This window comes from Sceloporus occidentalis, unplaced genomic scaffold, assembly GCF_023333645.1.
Source record: "Sceloporus occidentalis isolate IW3139 unplaced genomic scaffold, rSceOcc1.0.p SCAF_7, whole genome shotgun sequence".
NCBI classification, from domain to species: domain Eukaryota; kingdom Metazoa; phylum Chordata; class Lepidosauria; order Squamata; family Phrynosomatidae; genus Sceloporus; species Sceloporus occidentalis.
Window position 1 is genome coordinate 34,613,608 of NW_028316987.1, and position 20,373 is coordinate 34,633,980.

At 40.4% G+C, this 20,373-nt stretch overlaps 1 protein-coding gene across 2 annotated transcripts in view; it reads right to left on the reverse strand.

The window, feature by feature from the left end:
* The window catches only part of SUGCT (succinyl-CoA:glutarate-CoA transferase), a 374,021-nt gene that overhangs the window by 272,177 nt on the left and 81,471 nt on the right, over positions 1 to 20,373 (reverse strand). The window lies entirely within an intron of this gene.

The following is a 20,373-nucleotide window of genomic DNA, read 5'->3' on the forward strand; positions in this document are numbered from 1 at the left end:
ATGTTACCTCCTCTTGCAAAGCCAGACTAAATATTCCCCAAATTAATTAGATTGCAACTGTTAGTGGAGGCTCTGCCAGCCCCACACATTTAGGGGAACAAGCTAACAACTCAATGGCTGCATTTGTTCCACGGCATTGAAAGAAGACAGAGAAGTATCCTCTAGCTCATAATATTCTCCTGAGTCAGGAAGCGGCTTGGAGTAACAATGCCTATAGCAAGCCTACACCTCATTTGTAATTATTTTTAATCTGTCATTTTTATTATTATTTATCTGCATTTTTCTCATTTCATTAGCTACTGCATTATATAAACTAAGTAACTGAGCTATTTTGGCAACAAATTCCTGCTCAGTTCTTCCAGCACCTCCTGAGTACACTGGGCTCCAGCCTTAGAAATGTCTTCTTTATTTAGTTATAGATTTCATATTATATATATACATCATGCATATATATATACATATAGATAAACCCAGCTCCGGTGCTTTAAAACCAGGCAAATTTGTGAATAGGAGGCACATACTTGCCTCCACCACTTTCCATCATTCCACCTGTCTCCCTTATCAAATGGAGGATGCTCTTCTGAGATAGCTTCTTCTAGGTCTAGAAATATTCCTTATGAATGGGAGCCCCAAGTTTTGTCCTTCCTTCTGGAAAGACACATTCTGGTTTCCAAGTCTGCAGAATTCTGTGGTTCCCTCTGATGCAGTGAGAACTCTGGGGACCCTGCTACACTATTGCGTTTGAGGTTTTGGATCATTGCCATTGGTTTTGAATTAGGGCCACCAAATTTGAGTGGTGCCTATGTAGTTCCCAGCAGATTTTGAGTAGACCAAGTGCTCCCTCACCACCACAAGAATGTTGTCTATCCCAGCTATTATATATCCAAGGAACAAATTATCAAAGAGGCTGAAGCCAATGAACAGTACACTCTTTCCATGTTTGCTAACCCACCCACTTCAAATCAAGTTCTCTTAATGATCACCTTCTCCATTCCTAACATCACACTATAAATCAGATGTTAAACAAATTTCAGGCCATTCATAACATGACCTAAGTTCAGCATTGAAGCCCTCAGACATCCTAGCACACCCTTCTGGTTTTCTATTTATCACAATCAAAAATTTATGTAAACAACTGCTGCTAGTCAGACCCATGCCCTGCCCCAAAATGCTGTTATTTGATATGGCTGTTTTCCCACACACCCTTTCAAACCAAATTAAACAAAGAAAAGATTTCAATAAGAGGGCGATCAACATCTTGCCAATCATTTCTAATCTAACTCAGCCTCTCTTGCTAAAAGCCACTTCAGGAAAAGCTTTGTTCAGTCATTATTCCTAACAGGCATGACCAATGTTACATGTGGTAATTAAAAAAAGAACTGGCAGGGAGGCCTGAAACTCATTTGCTTTAACTGAGATAAATGGCTCCATGAAAGCCTGGTGGTCAGAATGAAGGGGAAATACCTAAGGAAAGAAGTCACTTCCATTTTATTTTATTTATGTTTTGCTTTTTTTAAAAAAAAATAATCATGTTTTATGGCAGAGATATTGCATTATGTCTTCTGTACTTCTTGCCCAAACAACCATTCAAAACATCCTTTTAGAAAACTTTGTGTGGCCTTAGTATATATATATTATCCAAAAAGGCTAAAAAGCCTTCTGGAAGCCAGCCACTCCAGTATTTAACTATGGGTCAGAGGTTTGGCTACTACAAACAGGCATTATTCCATTGGCTGTAGTGGTAGTGAAGCCGAAGGCTTTCATGGCCAGCATCAATAGTTTTTTGTGGGTTTTTCAGGCTATGTGGCCATGTTCCAGAAGAGTTTATTCCTGATGTTTTGCCTGCATCTGAAGAGGCCAGCCACAGATGCAGGTGAAACATCAGGAATAAACTCTTCTAGAACATGGCCACATAGCCCAAACCCCCCCCCCCAAAAAAAAAAAACTATATAGTGATTGTATTCCAGTTTCCATTAACTAAAATCTCTGAGTTCTTCAGACAGGATGTTAGTAGCAATATTGATTCATCTACAATTATTTTTAATTGATGGATGGATCCTCAGCCTGAATCCTACAGCTAAAACCCAACTAGAGCTGACCCACTGAAACAATGGCTGCATAGTGAGTTAATTTATTTCCATATACTATTGATTCAATATTTTAGTTCAGTGGTTCCTAGCCAGGGATATGCAGCAGGACATTAAGGAGTATGCAAAAAATAATGTAATGGTGGAATATTCAGTGACCACTGAGCCCACTTTCCCATTGTGCTCTGGCCACCTCTTTCCCCCTCATGGCTGGAGTGGGGATGATGACACTGACTGATGGAGTGAAGGATGAAAGGAAGAGAAGCAGGCAAAAGGAGCTTGGGGAGGACAGCTCTCCATGGGGCTTGATGCCAACTTGTCTGCACATGTGCCTGTCTTCCTTGCAAGGGGTGATGAAAGAGGCACTGAAGGTGAGAAGCAGAGGGAAAAAGACACAATGAAGGCAAGCAGGAGGGGAAGAAAGAGCTGACAAAGGCAAAAGAGAGAGGGGAGAAAGATGGGGAAGGCAAGCAGGAGGGAGGAGAAAGGTGTCAAAGGGCCCATACAGACAGACCAAAATAAAGCTGCTTCAGATCACTTTGGAGGTATGCTGTTTAAATGACACATGCATCTTAAGAGACCAGAAGCTGCGCTCTAGCCCTTAGGACTGGAGTGTGGCTTTTGTGCGGCTTCCGGCCTCTTAGGACGCATGCAGCATTTAAACAGCATACCTCCAAAGTGACCCAAAGCAACTTTATTTTGGCCTGTCTGTTCAGGCCCAAAAGTAAGCAAGGAATAGGCTCCTTTTTGTTCTCCATTCTTGAAGCTAAAGGTTTCTGTGTTAATGGGCATACAAGAATCTCCAGCTTCGAAAGTGAGGAGTAGGCTCCTTCTGGCTCCCTACTTCTAAACTGGAGACACATTCATGACCAATGGCATAAAGGCCTCCAACTTCAGGAACAGGGAGCAAGAAGGAGCCTATTCTCCATTTCCAAAGCTGATGCAAGACCACAAGCTAAACATGAGTTTACGGTGTGATACAGCAGACAAATATGCCAATGCAAATCTAGGCTACATTAACAGGACTACTGTCCAGATTGGAAGAAAGAGAAATCCCACTCTCTTCTGTTCTAAGCATCACAGTAGTCCTGATCGCTGACATTTCACCATGTAAAATTCATCCCACCTTCTCCTCGCAATATTCCCATTTCTCCCCCAAAATGTATGGTAACTCTAAGGTGACCTTATCATGGGGTTTTCTTGGCAAGATGTATTCAGAGAGGGTTTGTTTTCTGAAGCTGAGAGAGAGTGACGTGCCCAAGCTTTAGTGCCACATAAATGAGATTCAGGTCTTCCAGGCCTTCTCTATGTCTCTTCTCTTTGTCATCATTTTAAATTTTAAATTGATTTTTCATTTTGTGTATTATCAGATATGGATCAGTGATTGGAAACCAGCTCAGTAAAAAAGCTGAAATATGATATGATATTTCAGCAGGCATTTATCAGGAAAGGTATAACACTTAAGTAGTGGAAAACAGCAAAAAAGCACTGTCTTAATTTCTTTGAACAGGCAAAAAGAGAAAAACATGAAGTATGGATTTTCATATATAGGCGATGAGGACTGTCCTAAGCCCCAATGAGTCTATGGGGAAGTATTATCCAATAGTCACGTGAAACCTTCTTTACTCTTACAACATTTACAAACAAAACTTTCCAGCTATATAAAACAAGGAATGCTGAATTTTTCCCACCTGTTAGTGAGACATCAGAATATGACATCATTTTTGTTGTCAATTAATGAAGATAATGAAAATATGCTTCAAGCTTCCTATCTTATTAGTTATTATATTGTGAAGTCGAAGGCTTTCATGGCCGGCATCCATAGTTTTTGGTGGGGTTTTCAGGCTATGTTGCCATGTTCTTATATAGTTATTATATTGCTAGATATGGTAAGAATAACTGAAATTTAATTTCTTCTTGTGTAAAAGATGCTGTTTTGTGTATACTTGGGTAAGAAATAAACAATATCCCTCCTTGAATACATCTCAAAGAATTCAGGATATGTCCAACGATGTTGAGGTGACGGCAATACATATAATTAAAAATAGTAAATTCTTTGCTATCCAAGTTGATGAAAGCACAGATGTTGCTTATTTCACTGTTTTGCTTGTTACTGTGAGGTATTTGAAAAGCAATGCCATTGGAAAAAAAACTTTTGCCTTTCATCCCTGTCAAAGAAACAAGAGAGGAGGATATATTTAATACTATGGATTGTTATTTCAAAGAAAAGCACATTACTTGGTCTAATTGCTGTGGGCTATGTACTGATGGGAGACAAGTCTATGGCCCTGTACAGACAGGCCAAAATAAAGCTGCTTCGGGTCACTTTGGAAGTATGCTATTTAAATTATGCATGTGTCCTAAGAGTCTGGAAGCTGCACCAAAGCCACACTCCAGTCCTAAGGACTGGCTTTGGTGGGGTTTCCAGACTCATAGGGCGTGTGCATCATTTAAATAGCATACCTCCAAAGTGACCCGAAGCAGCTTTATTTTGGCCTGTCTGTACGGGCCCTATGTTAGGTATTTACTCCAGTCTTTGCAGTCATGTCTTGAAGGCAGCCCCCAATATAACCTGGAGTCACTGCTGCATCCACAGGAATCTAAGCACCTCCTGGTGAATTATAAGTTGTTCTTGCTGAAGCTATTAAACTGGTTGTAGGGGTTACATGAGAGAAGGCAGGCCAGGAAGTTTGACTACATGCCTGTCATATCCTTTTCAGTTCTGAATAGCAATATAAAAAAGCACTATAGGGTGATCCAAAGCAGGATGGGGACATGTACACTACCTAAAGGACCACCATGGAATTAAGTAGTATATAGGAAGTATATTTGTGACTTTTGTTGCATTATTATGAAAAACACTGAGTCAGTTGTTCTTGGCCATGGCAGTGGCTGCTAACCTCATGATTCAAAAACATGGTACGTGTCTCATATGAAACACATTTTAATCTAAGATAAATTTAAAATGTGTTTCATCCAGTTATACACAAACTGTTCCTATGTAATAATTGCCCTTTAGTATTCCGAAGGTTTTCTCCTCAGGAAATATGGAGATTTTTTCTTAATTGCTGGATTAGGGTGTGGCGTGCTCCAGCTGAAATATTTGGTACTCTTTGTTCACTAAAAAGAAGTGCAAACAGTTTTGGGCCCACCCAGATTTGCACATTTGTACTCTCCTTTGAAGGAAAATGTGCAGGGTGTTGCTCTCCTCTCCTCTTGCCCCCTTTGAATGTGTGTTGGATACTTGGATATTAAAAAGGAATGGGAATTGCTCAACTAAAAGTAAAATAAACTCTCCACAGCTGCTGCAAACCAGTGTGTAATACATACAAACTTGTTCTCTCTGTGCAGATCTTTCCTGCAATTATTTCCATTGACTTCTCATGCACAGCTTCTAAATCGTTACTTCCAGTAATGTGGTGGCTCAAACAAGCTGATGTTCCTGAGAAAAAGTTTATTTCCCATACTCACTTCTGCATTTCTGAGAAAATGTCACAAATTCAAACAGAATAGTGGGGATAGACAGGAGGGTTAAACAAATAAGCAAAGGTTCTATCCAAACTTCTTACACTGTGTTTAGATTCAAGAGAGTCAATCCAGACTTAATTCTACTTAGAGCAGACCCACTAAAGTTGATGGTACTTACATTAGACATGACTAGCTCCTACTCGATTACTTTGAGCAAGTTTACTCTAAGATGATAAAGTCTGTATGCAAATATACATATAACCATATCTGCGGCATCACATAAAAACCATGTCACACCAGTCTTGAAGAAGTTGAAATGGCTACCAAACCCCATTAGCATTAATTTCAAGCTTCTGGTGATGACATTAAAAGCCCTAAATGTCTTGGAACATCAGCAACTGAAAGAGTACCTCTACATATATATCCCCAAGGACTGAGCCGCTTTGGGTCCCTTTCTGGGAGAAAGGCAGCATAGAAATTAAATAAATAAATAGATAAAAATAGGAAGTGGCCTTCTCTATGGTGCGAGACAGACGAGAAGAATTCTGTGGATCAGGATTGCTGCTGGGGATGCAGAATAAAAGAAGGTAATGGTAAAAACAAGAGAAAAACAAGATAAAAACCAGGTAGAAACTATTTTCTTTTAAAATCCAGCATGGCAGGGCAAGATTAATACTAGCCCACTGTGGAAGTCATTGCCTGATGGATTTCAACCATAGCTGCACAGAATCTTCCAAGGTTCTATGTCAGTGATGGCAAACCTATGGCATGTGTGTCAGATATGGCACTCACAGCCCTCTCTCTGGGCACATGTGCCGTCATCCCAGCACAGAGTTTGCCAGAGTTTGTTACTAGAAAGCCAGAGAGACATGGCACTTTGCAATAAATAAGTGGGTTTTGGGTTGCAGTTTGGGCACTCGGCCTCTAAAAGGTTCACCATCACTGTTCTATGTTATATCTGGATTGGTGTCCGAAAGCAGCAAGGAAGTGTAGAATTGACTGGTGTGTCCTTGGTGTTTATACGACAGAGGTGAGATAAGGCTGAGGCGAATGTCCCTGTAGTATAAGCACTGGAGTAAATTGTGCTCTGTTGTTTGGCCAGAGTCATAGGGGCATAGTCTGTCTGAGAAGAAGATCTTCTTATATTGCCCTTCAAGAACAGCTGAGGGGAGGGCATGGCATCATGCCAAAGTAAAGGTTCTCCAGTGTTTAGGTACTTCGAGTTTTACTATATATGCCATATAGGTGATGCCAAATATCTATTGCAGTCACTGACAATAAAAATTGGGCGCTAACTAGGTCTAGCTGTCACTCTATATCTATCACCTGTTGTTTGATGGTCGTTTTAGCCTTTTCATACCCATGCTGAGCAAAAGATATTGAGAAAAACCCAGTGGAGAAATTTTACTTATCACCATCTGTTTCCACATAGACTGGAATGCATCAGTCAGGGTAAGTGGAGCAAGACCAGTGGGAAAGAAGGATAGTCTGAGCCAGTAGCTGAGTATAGTCACCCACGCTCTGGCCTCCATTTTCATAAAGCCTGACTCCAGTCTCAGAATTGCATTAGAGACACACTTTGGAGCTTGAATTGCTGATTTTAGGAATTAGGATTGCATAAGTTCTAATGGTGCAGAGTTGGGGATGGGTCCCAGCTGGGATCCATAAAGCAGTTGTACAACCAATTTGGCTTCAAAGAATTTGAGTGCCGCCAGGATATAATGGCCTCCTCTTGTCATAGGAAATGTGAGGATGGCTGTTAAGCTCTTCTGCACATTATCAGCAGCATAGTCCCCATGAGCTTTCCTGCTACAAGTAGCGTGAAAGATTACTCCCAGATATTTGAAGCAGGATACCTGTTTGATCTTTTGACCTTCGATAATCCAGTTTCAGTTCTTGAGCATTTCAGCAAATGCCATGATTTTAGTTTTTTGGTAGTTAAGTTCTAGCTGATTCTCTTTTCAATACTCTGTTAAAGTTCTTAGTGCTGTTTTAGACCAATAGGTTCTTACTGATGCATCATCAGCATAAAGCACAGCAGAGATACATCTTGCCTCTACCTTTGGAGGATGGAAGTTGGTGTTGTCGAGATGACCCACCGTGTCATTGATGGAAAAGTTGAACAGGAGCGAAGCTAGAATGCAGTCTTATTTTCCTTATTTTCTCCCTGTTCCCAGGAGTTTATATTTGGACTTTGAAAAATTGGGGAGGCTGTTTTAGTTAGAACAGATTTCTGTAATGAATTAGTGAGTGGAGAAGGATCTATCATTGCAAATTTGTTACTTACAAAGTGTGTAGTCTCTGCTGCCACAAACCGTGAGTCAATCTTCATCTGCTTCTCTGCTTTAAAGGAGTCCTGGTTTTCAGTCTTCATTGTAAGGTCTGGTCCAGTTTTTCTTTCTGCCTTTGGGTGGCATTTTTCATTGTTTAGAGGTGATAAAAACCATATAATGTTGGGAGGCTAATTTAGAAGTTGTTAGTCTTTCACCATCTTGCCCTGCCTCATTAAAGGAGCCTTATCTTTTAAAAGGCCCTTTTCTCCTGGGGGATACTTCCTGATTTAAGAGAGACCAAGCACTGGCAAATGAAAGTGATTAATCTGCCACCGATTAATCTACTTTGGTCAACTCAAGAATCCCTGTGTCCCTGATCACTAGCAGGCAAAAGGTAGGCAACACCTAAAGCCTGTCCATAGAACATCCAGTTTCTGGATTAAAGCAGAACTGATTTACTGTACTGCAAATGCTAGCACCACAGAAGTGTCAAAGGTGGTCATTTACTGAGGTTTTGCATATATGAAAAGAAACACCTGCCAAATGATCTCCCACTAAGAGAACAACAGAAAGGGAGCAACATTATGTGATAAGTCCCAGCAAAAGATGCTATTAACCAGCTGTTATTGTGGTTTATTAACTCATATGATAAAGTCCTACATCTGCACATACGTTGTGGTTTCACACTGCTTTAACACTAGCATTTATATCCTGGAAGCAGGGATTAGACTAAAATATATTATATGCCATTATTATACAGCAAGACTTCAGAAAGAAAGAAAGAAAGAAAGAGAGAAAGAAAGAAAGAAAGAAAGAAAGAAAGAAAGAACGCACTTTGTCCCTTTCTCACTAGCTGGAACCCATCACTTTGTTAACCCTGAACCTGAGCCCTTCAAGCACCACTGAGCATAGGAAGGTAGCAAGACAATAAGGAAGGGAGGAAAGCCCATCCTTATTTCAATATACATTCAATTCACATTCTATTGGAAATTTGATCTGAACAAAGCTTACTACCAGAAGCAAGCATTGCCACCCAGTTTTAGGTATCCTCATTTTAAATCTCACAACAATGGCATGAGCTCAAATAATAATAATAATAATAATAATAATAATAATAATAATAATAATGTTAGTGAAGTTGAAAAACTAATAATAATGTTTATTTATAACACCCTTTCCACTGAAGGACAGAACATCGAACATACATGAGCAAAAACAGACAAGTAGTCAATAAAAATGCTAAAATGCTAAAATAACATGCTAATATACTAAAACAACTCTTTATTGTCCATAAGTTGATCAAATATGATCAACCGAAGGTGTTGACTTGAGATGGAACTACAACTTGTGCAACAACCTAGGTCTTTTTCAGTTTGGGAAGTTTGGCATCACTTTAAATGCCATGGCTATATCATATGGAATCTGGGATCGGTAGTTTGTCATTCTCTGATAGATGCATCAAGGGCTATAGTAGAGGGGGAATAAACAAAATCCCTCTAGCATACAATTTTAAGTACTGATCAAAGTGTTATAATTGTGTAATATGACAGAGATCCTGAAACTGCATGACAAAATTACTGTGCTTTAAAGCAACAACCATTCAGACACCACAACTATATGAATCTCAGAAAAGAATGTGTGCTTAGTGTGACCGAACGTTGATTTATTTGCTCCTTTGACCATTTATACTTTTACCACTCTGTCACAAATCAACAGGGAAGGAAAATGATGCAGAATTTAATAGCAGCCAAGGACTCAGTCAGGACAAATGGCAAAGGAAACAATGAAAGATGAGGAAGACTGAATCCAGACCACACTGTTTTAATTATTTTGTGTGTGTGTTTGTGCACTTCTTGGAGCTATTTTGGAACAAATGTATCAGACAGTGGCAGCTAGTCACTTCCCTTTCAATGGGCCATTGGATCCATTTCCAAGTTTTAGGGAGTCAGCCCTCCCTATTTGTGACTTTGACTTTCACAGATTTGATTATTTGTTGATTTGATTAACAGGTTCTCTCTAGGAATCTTTAGGTCCTCCACTGCAACTCTGTCAGAGATTGACTATAGAGTCACAATGAAGAGCCTAGAGATTCCTAGAGAAAACACTTCTCTAGGCATTTGTAGATACTTCCGCATAATTTTTGGTCAACTTCCAGCAGATGTTGACCACCAAGTTGCACTGGAGGACCTAGAGAAGTATTGTCTCAGATTAAAGGGACAGGGGTTTGCATTTTTCCCATTTTCATGAAGGCCCTGCATCCCTAACCCTGGTGAATATGGAGAACCCTCTGTATGAACTTTAAAGGAACTCTTCAAACTGTTCAACCTTGTTAGGGGATAGGGTTCAGCACTTTGCAGAAGTAATTTACAGTTCAGCCATCACAGATATCAAGGTTATTTTGGTCTGATTCACTAGCAATATTCTTTGTGCCAAGCTGTTCTGAAGAAACACGTTGAACGTTGTGGAGTATGCAGCTTCAGGAGAGAGGGTTAAACCAAAAGAGTGAATCCATATGTGTGACTATCTTTCACTAAAGCCAAGAATCTGTGTGGGAGCATAGAGGTGCTTGATAGAATTAAACACAGAAAGGCAGAGAAAGCAGTACAAGGCAAGAAATAGTGATAAGAGGATGTGGGTGTTAAAAAGTCAGTATATAGTCAGGTAGCCCTCCCTCTATAACCTGCAAAATAGTTGAAAATTCCGAGAAAATCAATTGGATGGGGAAAACCCTGTTCTATCAAATATGTTCTCCTACAATTAATATTACAGCACAACATTATACAACAACACATGAAAACAACATGGCTACTTGGTGATTTCTCTGCTTTTAACATGCTTGATGTTGTATCAAAAGCTTTTAACCAAGAGTGAATCACTAACTGGCAATATGTATTTAAGAAGGAAAGTCTAGAACTGGCAAGCAGATTGCAAAGGAAAATACATTTTCCTGGCTCTAATAACTATGAGTTAAACTTATGTTTCCAAAAGTATCATCATACTATGTGGGAGGCTGTGGTCTGGAAATAGGAGCTCCTTCTTCACAGTGTCCAGTTTGAGCCACTGCAGGTGCATCCTTTTATGACAGTCCTTTAACTGTATAGAGATATAAAAATTCCTAAAACGTTGTGGTACAAAGCAAAAATAAATAAATAACCAAGACATTCTCCACAAACACACAGTGTTTGCTACAGTGGAGTAGATTTAAAAACTGAGCAGGGAGGTAAGCAATGTACAGCATTTCACTGTACTATCGGTGCCAAACTGAAATTTTGATTCAGGAATAAACCATGCAACAACATTGGTATTGATTGTATAGTCAGTTTGTCCATCTGCTTAACAGGAAGCTTATATTATAAAGAATGAAGTGCAAGGGAGCTGTCTGTGTAAATGTATAGAAGTATACTTCCTTGCCCTATCCTTCCAAAAGCAACCTCTCTTGCTCCCTGGTAATGTTATAGACAGAGTCAGTGGCACCTGTTTTGCTGTCACAGGTGATCATGATGGGAGGGTAAACCATCAAAATCAGGCACGAACAAAAAAGGGGGTGCTTTCTGTGAGTAGAATTATTCTTTGAATAGAAATGAATCCAACTCAAAGTCTCTACTGAAAATAACTGTCCTTAAAGAGGTTCGTTCAAAGCATGTAAGCTTCTCCCTCATCCACAAATATGCATCAGCAGCACACTCAGGGAGCATATGAAAGAGTCTTGCATGTAAAGATAGATAAATCTTTCATTTCTGTTTCTCCTAATCTTTGTCTGTTTAGGCCCTTTACAGACCAGATATTGTTTTAGCAACAGACAAGCTAGGGGGAATTGCAGCAGTTTGCTTTTGCCTTGGCCTACTGGGAAAGGTAAGATACCACCTCCTCCTTTCCTTTCCCCACTGCTGAGTTTATTGAGTACCAACTACTTTTGCACTTTCAACTCAGTTTGCACTATTTGAAAAAAGATGAGGGTAAAAGTTGAAAGAAGAAAGAATAGAAAGAAACTGGGACCATTTAAAAGCAACTAACAAAGTGGAACAACGGATGATTATCTGGGACTGTCATTGACAAACTGGGACAGTTGAAGCATATACACCACAAACATGGCTGAATAAAAAGAAATTCAAAACCAGTCTTTTAAGATCTATGCAATTCCTCTACCTGGATGGATTTAACTTTTTTGATGACTCCTGCACTGATTTACCCAAATAAAAACAAAAACAAAACCCACAGTCTTTCCATCCCACTTATGAACAAATGTGCAAACCTTCACATTATCTTATCATAAAATCAACTGAATTATTTCTCACCAGTTGCTCATCAAATGATTGGTTTCTCATCAGTCCCTTACCTACATACAAATGGATGTACACAGAATGTCTCCACATACATGGGGGACATGGATCAATCAAGATTTGCCCTCACAGGTAGGGCCTCGTTGCATAGACTCCTGTCATGGACTGCCTTGGGCCTGACTTAGAGGCACAGTCAAAGGACTCAGACTGAAGACATGGAGAAGGCTGCGACAGGGACAGATCTGGGGCTGCATGGATCAGCAGTCCCAGAGCAGGCTCAGGAAGCTGCAGAGGGAGAAAGACTCTATGGACTCTAGGCTGCAGGTGCTGTGGAGCGAAGACAGGTCAAGGAGTCTTTGAGGCATTCTTCCAGGCTAGAAGCCAAGAGGAGAGCTAATAGGTTTACCAAATACAGACTTTATTGCAGCCATCAGGCCAGCACAATTACAAATAGGTTTCAGCTTAGAGTAGCAGAGGCCTTTTAAAAGACCTCTGGCTGCAAGGGTTCTTTGCAGCCAACAATCAGTCTTGCAGCCTTGCTGTTCCTGTGTTCCTTGCTCTTGATTCATGACTCTGGTTATCTGACCCCTGGACTTGCCTTGTGACTATGCTCTTGCCTCTGCCCTTTGCTGTGACTGACTGGTTGGTATTGTGTGACCTTTGGACTGGACTCTGGACTATTCCTTGTATGTTCACCTGCTGTTCTGCTCTCAGTAGAAGTAAGCAGAACAACTCCAAATGTGCAGCCAGCAGCGCTAGGTGTAGACAGCATGATCATGTGATCTACAGATACACATGCCCATACTTCCAGTGTGTGTGGGTCTGAGTTAACCTCTTGTTAAGTCTCCTTTCTCTTCCATAATGTCTAGCTCAACTTACTCCATTCATTAAAATCAATAGGGGATACACTTGTCTGTGAGCCAACATGAAATGGAGGAGCGAAGGCTGTCATGTATTAAACCTCCTTGCATTTTTTGATCTTGTTGTGTAGCCTGTTGTTTTTGTCTCTGCTGCTTCTAATTAAATGTGGTCTTATACTGCTTTTGTTTCATTTACATGGACTTTGGTATCATATAATCATCACATTCCAAGTTTGTTAAAAGTGCAAACTTTACTCTGATTTTATGTGGGAAAAATGCTTGACTGAGTTTATAAAAATCAAAAACACACCATATATGCATACAAGTCAATGATGCACAGATTCAGGCCATTAATAGCTGGATTTGGAATGGGAGGGAGCTCTGAGAGAAAGACTGAACAGGGCTGGCCTGAAATATATCAGATATTTTTGGCTGGAAATCCAAACCATCTATTCACATTAGATGATCAGATGGGACTTGTGATGTTAAGCATAACACTGTATCACCCTGAACATACTTGCTGTTCTCTGATCTTTGAAGCTTCAGTGGGATCAAGCCTAGTTAGCACTTGGATGTGAGGCCACCGTGGAATACCAGGGTTTTCCGTGCAGGGTAGGAAACTTTCCTCTTTGAAATGCTGTTAAGGTACTGCCAGTCAGATTTGACAGTACTGAACTAGATGGACCAATCGTCTACTCAGTCGAAGACAGCTGTCTGTTCTTTAGTATTTTTAAGTACTGTATTTTCTGGCATATAAGACTACTTTTTAACCCAGGAAAATCTTCCCAAAAGTTAAGGGTCGTCTTATGCGCCGGGTGTCGTCTTATAGGGCAGACTGGAAAATCTGAGGTTGCCGCATATGGTGGGGGAGCTCAAAAACGGCCGCAGGCACATCCCCGCCGTATGTGGCGATCGTATGAAAGCAGCTACCACTCTGATACTCTTGGAGACAGGGAGGGCTGGGCAGGCAGGAAGAGCTGACCAGTCCAAGCAGGCTTTGTATACAACAAGGTTTCCTGCTAAGGACCTGCATGTCATAAGCATTTGAATTAAAATTACCATATTGAAATCAAATCTGATGTTCTTTAATTTTTTATTTGGTGTGCCTTGGAAGAGGAGTAGTCTTATACGGCGAGTATATCCCAAACTCTATATTTTAACTGGAAAAGTTGGGGGTCGTCTTATACGCCCAGTCGTCTTATACGCCGGAAAATACGGTACTATTTAACAATACCCCTTTGGTGTTTTTAAAAAGAAAAATGCAATGGGGATTGAAAATTTCATTGCAGCAGTGGCTCTTTAACATTTCTAAGATTAGTCACCCTCTAGCAAGGGCGCACAGCTGTATGGATGTTGGAGGTCAATTTCCTCAACCCTCCCATTGCCAGCTATTACCCCCCCCCCCTAAGCACATCAAAATGCCGAATTTCTCTCCATTTCCCTGCCAAGATGACAACTGACAGGAATGTCACATGGCTTCCTGTCATAATTTTGAAAGAGAAATGGAGGGGAAAGGGGGGATTAGGACGTGGTTTTCATATGATTTTCATCCCATTTGCATGAAATATTTACCCAATTTTCTTGCTGATTTCTTTTTTTAAAAGATATTGCAGTATCAATGGGGCTTTAGAGGCCGCAACAATGGGGCCCTGAGCCACATTTTCCCACTCCTGCTCTTTATCTACAGTCGGCCCTTCTTATACACGGATTTTTTATACACGGATTCAAGCATACACGGTTTGAAAATGTTCCCAAAAAGTATAAATTTACCTTGATGTTCCATTTTTTATTAGGGACACCATTTTGCTATGTCATTATATTTAATGGGACTTGAGCATACACGGATTTTGTTATACATGGGGGATCTTGGAACCAAACCCCAGCGTATAACAAGGGTCCACTGTAATAGCTTTCAGGGCAATATACAGCAAGAAAGACAATATCAAAATCCATATAAATAAAACAAACAGAACATAATAACATGATTTCATTTAAAACAACAGAGACTAAACAACACCTAAAGATTTAAAAGAATCACAGAAATAAAACTATTTAAGAACGTAATAAAGAGAAGAAGAAAAAGAGGGTTGAAGGTGCCAAGTAGAGATCTCTGGGGAGGGAACACTATAATATGGGAGAAGGGATATTCAGTGGCATCATTCAGAGGATGTGGAGGGTGCCAGCTTCACCAGGTGGCACCCTAAGAAGCAGTGACACACTGCTCCTCAAGCATCTGTCTTTTGGCAGAAACAGTCTGTGACATTCACCAGTGTCCCTTTAAAATGCTGAAGAAATGGTGTGAGTGGGGTGAGGCTTAGTGGGAAGAGAAAGGAGAGGGCCCAGGCTTTTTTTTTTTAAATTAAATTTTCAAATTTCAAAATTGTTTTAATTTTTTTAAAAAAAATTAAATGCTTTTATTATTTTACTTTTAAAAACACTTTTTACCAAATTTTCACATTAAGCACATAAAATTATGTATATGCACATATACATGGGCTGTGCATATAATATTGTAATTTACAAGTATAATTTTAATTGTGCTAGTTGTTTATGCCACAACTATTACCATAAAATTCAGTGATATACAGGAATTACAATTTATGAGTAACATTAGTACAAAAAAAATTACTAAGGATTCCATATGGTGTGGTATGTTTTGTTGTTAGGTTTCCTGAAGTCAGCTCTGACTCATGGTGACCCTGTGGATGGGACACCTCCGAGACTCCCTATCATCCAATGTTCTACTCAGGCATTGCAAAATCCGTCCATCTGGCATGTGGTCTTCCCCTCTTTCTTCTACTCTCTACCTTTCCAGCATTATTGTTTGCTTTAGTCATCCATGCATTCTCATGATGTGGCCAAAGTATGACAGCTTCAAATTGATCATCTTGACTTCCAATGAGAGTTCTGGTTTGATCTGTTCAAGGGCCCATCTGTTTGCATTTTTGGCTATCCACAGTATCCTAAGCACTCTTCTCCAGCACCATATCTCGATTACGTTGCTTTTCTTTCAGTCTGCTTACTTTACTGTCCAGCTCTCACATCTATACATGATGATGAAGAATACAACGGCTTGGACAATTCTAACTTTAGTACTCAGTTGTATATCTTTACTCTTTAGGATCTTTTCTACTTCCTTCACAGCTGTCCTACCCATTCCTAGTCTTCTTATTATTGTGTGGCATAGAATGAGGTCAATGGGCATGACACCATGAGTTATCGCACAGGGTAACATCAACCCTAGTGATGCCACTGTTACAAGTAAGGTCTACTCCCAAGTAATCACATGTTGAACGTTAGTGTTTAGAGCTGTTCAGAGCAGTGTTTCTGACCTCAGGGATACATGGGAGCCAGTACACAAGTAATCATACTCTATCAAGCATACTCTGCTTGACTACATTTTTAATTCTTGTATGTTTCTTGAGCAAGCTGTTTCTCAGAGGAAAAAAGCCGATATCCTTTCAGAAAATAAAGCTTAAGTACTATAATATTAAGTCAGCAATGCTATGTAATGGATCTCTTCCTGTAACACATGTCCTGAAATCTGACAAAGTAAAGGGCCAAAATCAAGACAGCATCTTCAGATGCAGAAAAGGGCTTTTCAATCATTTTTGTATTTTGGGTAACAGAATATATAATACAGTATTGAGTTCCAAATGTTAATCTGATCTGAACTTCAGATATCCACCCTCCACCCCCCCCCTCTCTCTATATACACACACACACACACACACACACACACACACACACACACACGCTTTGATTTGTCAGCAGTGTACCATATTTAACTGAGTGTCATTGTAATGTACTTTATCACAGGGTTAGACTAGATGCAGCTTTACACGCAGCTTCAGTTCATGCTGACAAGATTTTATTTCTTGGTGAACAAAACTTGCATGGGACTCTTTAATTCTGGACAAAACAGCTTTAATTTCTTGGCTTATTCACATCCTTTATATTCTGCCAGGTCAGCGGCTAAAGCAACTTGTACTTTTGTCCAAAACGAAATAAAAGAATGGAAAATGACAGCAAAGAAAAAAATGTAATGCATTAAAAACATATTCTATAAATGTAGCACTGTCCAAAGGGAAATGGAAATTTGAGTATGAAAAATACAGACCTTGAAGGAGAGGAGCAATAGAAAAGAAGTATGCTGGAAAAAATTAATAACTTTGAGTTATATAGATTGATAGAACAAATAAAAGTTTTGGGAACTCGATTATTGTTTGGGTGACAGCTTTGCAATATAGTTTTCTTTGAATTATAAGTAAATGGTTGAAGATAATCTGAGGTCTCAGGTGCAAACTCTGATGTTCTCACCTCAGTCATTAAAAGACAGTAGACATCATCACTAAAACCACACATAATTTACAAAGTTGGCAGTTCATGCTCAAAAGAGACCAGGATTTAAGCTGTATGGAAAGTGAACTTCCTCTCACCCTGAAAAGGGTGCATCCTGTTGAATGAGACTAAGTGAAAGTGAAGAATTTTACAGATGATGTTTCTTTTTAAAGAATTGACTTTTATTTCCAGCTCTGCTACTCTCATTTCCACAGCCATTTACAATTTTAATTAATAAACCACATATGGTTTTTCTACTAAGATATATATATGTGTGTGTGATCCCTGCCTGTTTATATGGGCCAAGAATCTGGAACATGAAAACACAATTCCTAACGGAAGTGAAACCATACCTAGGTTTATAGTATATACCCCATTCTGTTTTCCATGATTCATTATTCTGGTCATACTGCTGCAAAAACACAGGCAGGTTCTGTTACTGCTCTTTGAACTTCACTAGACCATGATTACTATTGAATATTGTGTGTAGTAGGGGAGTGTTGATTTAGACCTTTATTGGAAAACAACCCAATTTGGATCATATTGATCTGGAGGCTGACAGCCCAGTTCAACTCAGGTTCACGTATTCTTCTTCTTCCTATTTATTTTTTATTATGCAAAAGTTTTATTAGAAAAGAGGATAAAGGGGGAAGAAAAAATAACAAAATAACAAAAAAAAAATACTGCAATAAAAACCCAAACCCAAATCTATACATAGAGTTCAACAACAGATAACCATATGTCAGAATAAGGGCCTATAGAGATATATCTCAATTAACAAAGTAGATACAATGGAGTCTCGCCTTACGTGGGGGATCTGTTCTGGACCACCACCATCCCCCGTAAGGCAAAGCCCATCTAAGATCAATATAATGGGGGCTCGTGCTTGCGGCGGCACGGCTCATGTGAGCGGTGGGCACACACCATTCATTTAATGGTGACACGATGGCTGCATAAACAGGAAATCATATATGGTGTGCCCGTGTATGGAGTGGGCACACAGTATGTTGCTAAGCATTAATTCTTTAACATTTGGCACTGGATGCAGAAATAACCTTATGGTTCTTATGCCACAAAAAAGGAAGGGAAGTTCTATGTGTTTCAGCAAAGTTTTTAATTCAAATCTAACAATATTCACACATGAAATGAAACATTCAGGCTAGGTAAACTCTGGCACAGAAAAAGAAAATAATTTTGAACATTTTAGAGATTATTTGAAAGCTTCTTCCAAAGTGCATCCAGGGATGACATTTTCTTTCACCAACCTCCGCTTTTCTGATGATTTCCATCAGAGTGGCCAAAACCTATAGATCTATGCTTTTTTATAGTCAGTTAGGCACACTTGTTGGTTTCTCCTTTTCTTTCTGTTCTGTGGTTCATGCATACTTAGTAAGGGATTCTGAAAGCAGCTGCTGTTTACTTTGCCTATTTTGTCAGGCACACACAGCTACAATAGGATTATCTAGGACAGAAACCTGCTCTCTCCAAAACCAAGCTTTATTGCACTGTTTGCTGTGGTAAAACTGCAGTAACTCAACACCAAATATCTGTATTTCTCCAGACCTCTTTCACCATCCTCCTAATGCTGATTAGCTGAAAGGTTTCCAGTCAGACAAAGGACGAAAAGTGCGGACTTGGTGGGCATAACAAGACAAAAAAGAGCTTCTTTCTCAGGCTTTGTTAACTGAGGTATGCCTGTACACAAACGATGTCTGTATGACACTTATTCAAATGGTGAAAGCACTGTAAAATGCTCTACTGGATACTATGAGGTACCTATTTATTTTTTCTTTCTACTGTTGCAGTATAAGTCTTTTAGGCAGGTTACAGACCGCAGGGACGTAGCCAGGATTTTAGGAAGGGGGGGCCAGACTAAGTGCCACCATTATAATGGGGCTTGGGCGCGGCGGTGCAGCAGCATGTACCATTCATTTTTCTAATGGAAGGGGGGGCGCATCCCAAGAACCCCCCCTTGGCTATGTCCCTGCAGACCGCCTGTTTGGGGTGGGCTGTACCCGCCCCTTTCCCCGGTGTATTGGGGCCTCACTGGTCAGAATGGCAGCCGCTGAGGCCCTGATCCGCCGCTTTTCAGGCTGCGGGGAAGCGGCAAAAGGCCTCTTCCCCGCAGCCTGAAAAGGGGTGTCCCTGGGGCTTCAAGCCCCAAGGACACCCTGCGGCGGCGGGGAGGAGGAGAAAGGGGTCGTTTGGCCCCTTTCTCCTTTGGTCTGCTGGGCGCAGCTGTGTGAAGGCTGCGCCCATCGGACCAAACCAGGAAGGAGCTCCGAAACGGAGCTCCTTCCTGCTCCGCGCTAAGGGCCCTGGCGCGGAGTGAGGACGTCACGTCACTGTCCCGTATAGAGGCAGCACGGTCGTGATGTCCTCATGGCGGCGGCTGTGTGGAACGGCTGCCACTGTTTTGTGCGCGCAGAGCGCACACTAGGGTTAGGGGGTGCGGAAGCACCGCACCTTTCTAACCCTAGTACGCACTCAGCGCGTACTTTCTGGCCCGTATGTAATGGGCCTTAGACACCAATGTGAATTTTGATTTGGAAATCCAAATACCCCTATTTCCCCTTAAGTGGAAATCTACAAACAGATATAATTTTTCCTGCTTGTCAGAACTGGATGAGGTCAACAGGCATCTACCAAATCTCAGAAAAATACCTGCAGCTGAAGGGGTTTGTGCTACACCTTTAAATCTCGAATGTTCTCCTTTTTTAAAGGAAGATTGTTAATGCGGTAACTTATTTCTTGGCAGAACTGATTGAAATTAGCAGAAAGTTATCCTTTCTGAGGGAATTGAGCTGGTCAGGTTTCAGATGAATAAATGCAGAAGTTACAACAGCAGTCTTTATGGTTTGTGACCTTCCCCAAAAGACAGATTTGCTTCCCTAGGTTTTAGGAAGCAATTGGTAGGAAAATAACTTTACAGAACAGAGGTAGCCCTAGTTAAGAAATCTGGAAAAGTTCAAGATAGGCACAGAGTTTTGGGGAAAATATCAGAGTTAACATTCCAGAAAATCTGCTTGCCTCTACCTCTATCTCAGGTTTGGAAGGAATTCAT